The sequence below is a fragment of the Lygodium microphyllum genome, chromosome 27 (assembly GCF_053477565.2).
Source record: "Lygodium microphyllum isolate KBCC chromosome 27, Lygodium_microphyllum_v1.1.10, whole genome shotgun sequence".
NCBI lineage: Eukaryota > Viridiplantae > Streptophyta > Polypodiopsida > Schizaeales > Lygodiaceae > Lygodium > Lygodium microphyllum.
This window is the reverse complement of record NC_141161.1, coordinates 46,415,079-46,422,866: the sequence shown is the minus strand read 5'-3', so window position 1 is coordinate 46,422,866 and position 7,788 is coordinate 46,415,079. Positions and strand designations below refer to the sequence as shown.

At 41.3% G+C, this 7,788-nt stretch overlaps 1 pseudogene; it reads right to left on the bottom strand.

Annotated features, from left to right (window-relative positions):
• Positions 1–7,056: 7,056 nt before the first annotated feature.
• Positions 7,057–7,538, bottom strand: LOC148012282 (purple acid phosphatase 7 pseudogene; annotated as a pseudogene).
• Between the last annotated feature and the right edge of the window lie 250 nt (positions 7,539–7,788).

Here is a 7,788-nt window from a genome sequence, read left to right as displayed (position 1 = left end):
TAAGAAAAAGAAGAGAAAAGAACAAAAACAACAACAACCATTGCAAGTGGCTATAGAACCCAAGAAGATTGAAACCAAGAGTGCCGAAGAGCTCAGGAATAAGGCATCGAGACCATCCACCAATGAACCCATTGATGTCTCTCCTAATAGCGGTGAAACCTCAGACACATCTGTGGGTTCTGAAAAATCAAAGCAGTCGTTACCATCAACGGTTGCTTACAACACACAATCCACCGACAATAGAACTCACATTAACCAATCAAGAGTGGATACAATGCTGTCACAATAGGGTGCCAAATTTATACCAATCACATCCAAGGAGAACCATGACGCAATAACAAAGCCTCAGGAGAAACATGGATACCCCGAGAGCATAAGCAATCCTAGCATTGACCAATCTTGCTCATCTAGGCCTGAGCCCCCAGCTACACTAAAGCCTAGGCAAACTCCTAGAACCTTGCATGAGATAGCAATCGAGCAAGCCCTCCTTGAACATAGAACTGTCGCAGAATGCTTAGCCAAGTTGGATGCTAAACTCAAGGTATTTGAACATGTCTATGTCTTGCAGACATGGGCGCATTCCCTAGGGAGCATCTTGAAGAATACTTGCCATTTTCCCTATCCTGGGAAGAGCAAGAACATCTTGACGAGCACTATGATAGGCTCCTACATGAACGCATGCGAGTCACCTCTGACAAGGAAGCCGACGAACTACGCTTAACTATAACATTCAATGATGTGCTCTACCAACCAAATCTCTTAGAGATAGAGAAACTAAAGTGACAATCAAAGGGTCGAAGTCAATTTGAAAAATGTTGGTTTGAAAACTGTGTTGCAATGGCCGAACTAGGAGCTCAAATTATGAGAGTCTCAGAGGAGCGATTGGCCAAATGGCGATCTCAAAGAGACCCAACCTATGTGGCACCAACTTCCTTTCGAGTGTTGATTGCCATTCGGGATACGGACTTAGCTGGAACTAGCCAAGAGAACTCTCTAGCTAATAAGGTTCTCACTCGGACAAGGCGCCATGCTACTCGATGTTGCAAAATATCTATCGTTATTGAGTAAGCTGCCACGAGTATTGGATGCGTGTGCCACACTCCAGTACAATCCGGAGTTCTACAATTGATTTTTATCCTCGTGAAGTGACATGGATTCATAAACATGTACATAAATACACAATGAATTTTGTGACCCTGTATAAATAATATCAACACACACAAGCAATGATAGTCAAGCGCAGGGAGAAGAGTTGGGTTTGACAGGCTGAGCTCCTCAGGTCCTCCTTTCACTACACATTTAGAAGTCGTGTGATCATTCCCGCCTCCAAGAGGAGGGCATGCAACCCTCATTACCGCCATACGAAGCTCTGACCAACATCTCTGATGGTTTAGATGGGGCACCGTCCCTTTCTATACACCTTTTTCCTTTTTCGGTCTATCCTTCCAAGGATGAGCCCTGCTCCATTCCATGACAACCACTCCATGCAACTTAGTATAAGCCAAGATATGCTAATGGTTGGAGGCAAAATGAACATGAAGGGGGATGTCCCTCTACAACAAACATTGCATGCCTCACCTCTCCCCTCCTCATCATATGTGCTTGATAACCCAATGTATAATCCCTTCCATGCAAATAGTTTTATCCTGTCTTAGGGCCTAATCCTTGGTTCACATTTTGCAGGTCCCGCTACGGTAGCAATCATGGACCACATAATGCAGCTGGCATGCAAGGAACCTATCTGTCGTCGGAGGGAGCATGCAGCACAAGCTCCTCTGTCGGAACGCTACGTACCTACCCTTAAAAGGTATGCAAAGAAACAAGGCCCCAAGCGACAATGCCCCAGACGTAGGCCAAAAAGTCCCCAAGCTAGGGGAATAGAAGCTCAAGGGATCACATCGGGTGTGGCAACACCGGTCGTGCAGGCCCCCACCACACGCTCGAGCACCAGGTGCTCAAAAGAGGAGAGGGCAACTCAAGACAAGACGGAATTTGATGCATTGTTCAAAAGCATTTTGGAAACAATTGCGGCCAGGGACTACACCATTCAGGTCCTGGCCGACATCTTCCCCGCCCAGCCTCACAGGAGCCCCTCACCAACAGAGCCTCAATTGCCTGACCACCCGGACTTGCCCCGCGTCGTACAAATAGAGTAGGCCCATGTTGTGTAAAAGGCTTATCAAATGCTACCTGGCCATGACTTTTTGTCTCCAAATGGTTAAGTGCTGACAGGTTTCCTAATTGTACAAACTTTTCATATCTACGTTTAATATATTTCACGGCTTTAGCAAAAGAAAAAGATAATCAGGCACAGGTGATAAGTATCTAAGTCAACACCATGGAATTCAAATAAGTGCATGTACTCTCATGAAGTGACAAGTGGATGTAGGATGACGCAAGTCTTTGTGCGAAAGTGTTCAATATCCAAGACACCGCAAGACCACCAATCCCACGAAGAGCCGCGACAAAGCCACACTGCCGAAAGCGAAAATCACCCTTGTCGATCACCCACATCGCATGGCCCAAAGCATGATCATAACCACTTTCTCTTTCTAGGTTACACTCTACACCGGGCACTCACGGCAGGTCTTACCTCAATTGTACCAACATCGCACTTTCCAAAGAGGATTGCAAAATCTCAAGTGTATCTCCCCATCTCAACAACTACTTCTCCAACAACGAGGCTAAGACATAATCATCACTGTAATATCAATTTCCTGAGCCTTTGAAGCTTGACATTTCCTAACCCATTGAAAGGCTGATAGCCTCAACATATTGCAATGGTTTTACTCAAGCAAGTTCTTTTTTCTCTATTTTTTTGGGGGGGGGGGATGCACAACATATGATAAAGGAAAAGAATCATTTGGAAGTTGATATTTTTCTTTACAATGATTTTCTTAAAAAATCCTAATAAACAACAAAACTAGTTGTTTTGAAAAGCATATCGTTGTCGTCGTGTTAAGGGTTGAAGGTCTACCACTGAGGCTTAGCGCGGAAGAAGAGTATGGGGTTCAAGGTACGGAGAAGGGAAAAAGAATGGGGTTTGACAAGATTCGGGTTTCAGAAAAGACTTAGATGAGGAAGAAGATTTCAAGCTTTTTTGTGTATTTAGCATACATGAATGGAATAAATGCCTCTATCTTGATTACATCAAATGCATTTGGAAACATAAACCATAACATAAACGATATTCTCAGATTTTTAATCCAAATGCAAATATCAAATGCAAGCTTAAATGGCTTTTATCTCATGTACATAGACGGATTATAACTCCAGGAAACAAGTATTATGATGGTAGATTTAAATATTTTAAAGATATGGACTAATAGTACATGAAATGTATTGAAGGAGCATAATTTTAACTTCAGTCCTGTTTTAAAACAGGAAATTCTAGCCCATAATCAAGCTCAAAAAGAATACATAAACTCATGAATAAGCTCCTCCAATCATTAATGGGTAAAGCTCGGATGTTAAGAGGTCATTTCCTTCTATTACAACCACATGAATCACTTGTTTGCTCATCAAAATGGACAAGAACAGTGGGCTGCCCTATTTATGACTGGTTTTTTCAGCCCATAACAGCCCATACACCTTCAAAATCCTCACCCTTTGCTTGCCCCAAAGTCACTCAAGTACTTGGGTACAAGTCGGGCTTCATTGGACCATGAATAAGGTAGATAAAATGAGAGAAGACGTACATAAGAGCAGGCTGAATACTTTTCTCTCAGATTTTTCCCTTTTATAGACTGTCATTCCATGCATTTTCATCAGACCAAATGGGCAGGTAAGTGGAGCTCTTACCTTGTTTATATCTTCATCTTTAGCTCTTGTTAGTCTTCAGTTTGCATGCTCCAAAGCATGCACCATAGCTCCCAGTTTGCTCCAGATGTAGCAAGTTGTGCAGGTCCGCATTTTGCGCCAAAAAATGTGGGCTGCATCCTGCTCAGCTCCACACTACTTTTTGACCTACTTAGGTCACTTACTCGTCACATTAATCCATTACTTCAGGTCCCCCATGTCCCTAGTGGACTTTTGGCATTTTTCTTGAGTTCTGACCATATTTTGCACTTGAATCAATGTGATTTATCCTACAGACTGTTAATTACTTCTAGCTGTCCAAGTTGTAGATTCTCATAGACTTATTTTTTATCAATATACATGGTACAACTGAAAATTATATGCTAAATACAAAAGAACTTATGTAACTAAGTTGGTTATTGGATAACAATGACTGAATTTTGTATGCAAATTCCTCATATAACTCCCTGTGAAGTACTTCTGTGTTCATAAGAATCCCATGATTTATATTATGAACAATAAACTCTTTGACATTCACCCTTTCCTAACCTGCACATCCTCTGACATGTGCCATTTCATAAGATTACAGGTTAAGGAGGGTCTTCTTCTGATATATCTTCATCTTCATCCTCTAAGTCTTTTTCTTCCTCCTTGTCTTCAAGTAGATGGCTCATATCTAAGTCATCAAGCTCATAAGTTGAAGATTCTCTTCGTTTGAAGAGCTTGATTCGTTTCCCGGCTATTAGTACTTTTACCATGGTTCCATCCATTTCAGCCAAGGAGTAAGTAGCATTATTATGTACTACCTTTACTACATATGGTCCAAACCATCGCTTGGCTAACTTCCTATGAGCACTATATTGATTGTCTAGGCTGCTATCATAGACAAGTACCCAATCATTCTCTTGAATGGCTCTTGGACGGAGTCGATGATGCTTATCAAACCACTTCTTATTCTTTAATCTTGCTGTTTTCAGCCTTTCAATGGCTGTCTTGATATCTTCTGGCCGTCTTTCAAGTTGCCTTATGCGCAGAGTCAACAACTCTTCTCTATTCATGCCTTCATCCCATGGTAAGATACTCCATGTAACAATGGACTCCTCAATAGGCATAATAGGTGGCTGTCCATATATTAGTTCAGTCGGCATATAACCTGTTACTGCACTATGGGTAGTTCTATCAGCCCATAATGCGAATGGTAGCATTCTAGGCCATTCCCTCATCTTTCTTTTGCAAGATTTTGCTAAAGCTTTAAGAATTGGTTGATGACCTCTTTCGCTCTTACCATTGCCTTTAGTGTTGTAGGCTGATGTAAGCGATAGCTTGATTCCCAATTGAGCAAAGAAATGGCGAGCCTCATCAGCATCCAATTCTCATCTATCAGTAGTTTCTTTGGTAGCACAGCCATACCTGCAAAATACTTCTTCAAGTAAAAATCTACAAATAGCTTGAGTAGACTTTGTTGTCAATGCTTTTCCTTCCACTTGATTTGTGAGATCTTCTCTAGCAAGTACTAGATATCTCATGTTCCAAATTACTGTAGACATGGTTACTAAATCAATAACCCATCTAAAGTGAATGGATAAAGGATAGGTAGGCTGAAGCCCATCTCTATGCTTAACCATAGAGTACATTTGACAAACATGACAAGACTCAACAAAATGCTCAATGTCTTTATACATGTTTTGCCACCAAAATTTCTCTTTTATTTTGGCAAAAGTGCCCCATATGCCTCTATCACCAGCCAATAGGCTTTTATGAAATTCTTGCATGACCTGTCTTTGAGTCTTTTTGTCTCCTAAGACACGAACATGCACCCTTTCTTTCTTTTTCGCATGCCTCCAAAGGTAGCCATCTTTAAGAAAAAATCCATAAGCTTTTCTCTTGATTCTCTTGAACTCTTCATTAGACCAATCTTACTTCTTTGTCATAGTGCTAAAAAATTGCCTAATTTTTAGCCAATCATTTGCATAATATTCCTCTTTAAAGTGTGAACAAACCATAATAAAACATTGAGCATGCTGTCTTTCAGCTATCCACTATCCTTCTTTGGTTGTTTCTTCCTTCTTAGCTGATGTCAAATTTGTTTTAGCAGCTAAACCTGTTGTACTTACTGTAATTATTGTTGTACCTGTATTTTTTACTGCTGAATCATCATTAGGTTTAGTTGTACTTGCTGTTTTCAGATTTGTACCTGTATTTAGATCTTCATTTTTAGCAAATATAGACTCTGATTCTTCCTCATCCATCATTTCTTCTTCATCCTTATATCTGGCACACGAAAGCATGTCAGCAAACTGGATTATCTCTTCCTGCAATATGTTTCAAATCAGGATTTAAGGACTTAATATAGGCTATACATCTTAGCATGGCTATGTCAGGAGTGGAACAATTGGCAATCATGCCCAAGAGTGGAAGGAAATCTGTTTCAACTATTACGTGTGCCCCCATGAAGTATTCCCGGTCACATTTCAATGCAGTTACCACTCCCCAAAGTTCTCTTTTAATTTGAGCATACATAGATATGCAATCCGCTTTGGAGCGAAGGTTCTTAATGAATGACAAAGAAGGTATGCTCAAATTAAAAGAGAACTTTGGGGAGTAGTAACTGCATTGAAATGTGACCGGGAGTACTTCATGGGCGCACACGTTGTCGTAGAGTTCGTACAAGAGCTGCTGAACACGGGGTTCAGGATGCTGCAAGGAAAGAGGCTAACAAGAAGATCTCAAGTTTTGATGCCAAAGATCACTATATTGCTTGTCAAGTTAATTACAACAAAGAAATTGCCAACTACTCTTGACAAGAAGCTGTAATTATACCGCCTTAGAAAAATAAGAAGACTGGTAAGTTCAGCTCCTTCCCTTCTAAAACTTGTCGCCTTCCCATGGACTTTGATTCACAGATTCCAAAAAAAAGGTATCATTGACCAGCATTCACACAGAAGTTCAACCTCCTGAGATCCATACTTGAGAATGTAATTAGCCTCGTCAAGCTTCATGCCGCTGTGGTAAGCTGCAATCCCTTTTCTTTATTCTCCAATCTGAGTACAAATCCTGCATCAACAAACAAAAAGCAGGTGTTGCCAGAGAAGTGGACTTCTCTTTACGTACTGCTAGCCAGTAAGATAATGGACTTTACTTTCCCTTGTATATCTACAAACATGCCCCGCTGAGAAGCTAAAGCTCCTTTCATAGACTGTGACTAACTAATAACCTCTTCTATCTGGTTAATATTTCCATGTATAGTTGCTCTCTCTCTTAGTAAGTTTGCTCCAGGTATTCCTGCTTGGGCAAAACCCCTCTCCAGTCATACACATTATCTGTGTCTGTCCAATACTTCTCCACAAATGGATTTGTATCATAGAAGAAAAAAAAATCAACATAGCTTGCACTTCCCTCCCAGGATTCATCTAGCTGATGCCTCACAGAAAATGATCTTTCACAATGCCATCGGAAGTCATTCACAGTCAGTTTTCTATCCAGCTGGGCAAGGACATCACCCCTGTAATCATGGTTTCCCAGAAGTGCCATATCTTCTGCAGACTCTGGGCTGTGTAAATTTGAGTGAAGGATTTGTAGAAAGCAGTGTCATTTACTCCAGTGAGTCCATCCTCATAAAAATTATCACCTGTGGAGATGATAAACTCTGGCCCAAGAAAATCCCCCACTATGCCCATCTGGTAAGCTACGGCTGACTGATTGTAATTCCCTTCTCTTCCCCAATCACCAACCACCAACACATTGAGAGGCAAGGAGCTCTGAAGCTGATCAGAGAGGCGGCATTCTTCATGAGAGGCTGAGATGGCGAGTAGCAGCAAACCCAACAGGCAGGAGACCAGGAGGAGGGCACCAATAAAAACACCAAAGGTTCCTAAGTATCTATGCCCTGATGAAACATAATGCCCTGGTATATAACCAAAAGAGGTATTCACAACAGCAATAAAAGTTTCGCCTAGAATTGTAAAGTAGAACAGCTGCCGAATCGGGTTA